This window comes from Nanorana parkeri, unplaced genomic scaffold, assembly GCF_000935625.1.
Source record: "Nanorana parkeri isolate BGI_ZX_2015 unplaced genomic scaffold, ASM93562v1 scaffold4410, whole genome shotgun sequence".
NCBI classification, from domain to species: Eukaryota; Metazoa; Chordata; class Amphibia; order Anura; family Dicroglossidae; genus Nanorana; species Nanorana parkeri.
In genome coordinates, this window is record NW_017310672.1 from 13,595 (window position 1) to 14,120 (window position 526).

The 526-nt window shown below is 56.3% G+C and overlaps 1 protein-coding gene across 1 annotated transcript in view; it reads left to right on the forward strand.

Annotated features, from left to right (window-relative positions):
* The window catches only part of BOP1 (block of proliferation 1), a gene marked incomplete at its 3' end in the record, with an annotated part of 5,562 nt that overhangs the window by 3,030 nt on the left and 2,006 nt on the right, over nt 1–526 (forward strand). The window lies entirely within an intron of this gene.

Sequence of the window (526 nt, forward strand, 5' to 3'; positions counted from 1 at the left end):
GGGGGACTCCTACACCTGGGACCTCCTGAGGTCATGTAGGTGGGATCCTGAGATGTTCTACTTCAGAGGAAGTCACATGGAGAGGGGTAATATACAGACTACGGGAACCTCACCCAGGACCCCAGTGCTGTCAGTCCTCCCGGTGTGGCTCCATGACTCGGGGGGTCGGAGGTCATAGCGCCTCCATTTCTATGCTTCATGTCTCCGTCTTTCCTCAGGAGAACCGTTCATGATAAGAAAACCGGACAGGACATCAAGCTGAGCGACGAGCAGGTGGACCTGGTGGAACGGCTCCAACGTGGACACTTCGGGGACACCAAATACGACCCGTATGAGGTGAGCGCGCCGGACTTCCTATAGGATGAGCACCGATTGGTGGTTTTATGAGCCCGCCCCTCACTCTTCCTTCTCTCCTCAGCCGTATGTGGATTTCTTCACCCACGAGACCATGATCCATCCCGTGAGCAACCGGCCGGCCGACAAACGCAGCTTCATCCCGTCCCTCATCGAGAAGGAGAAGGTAAGT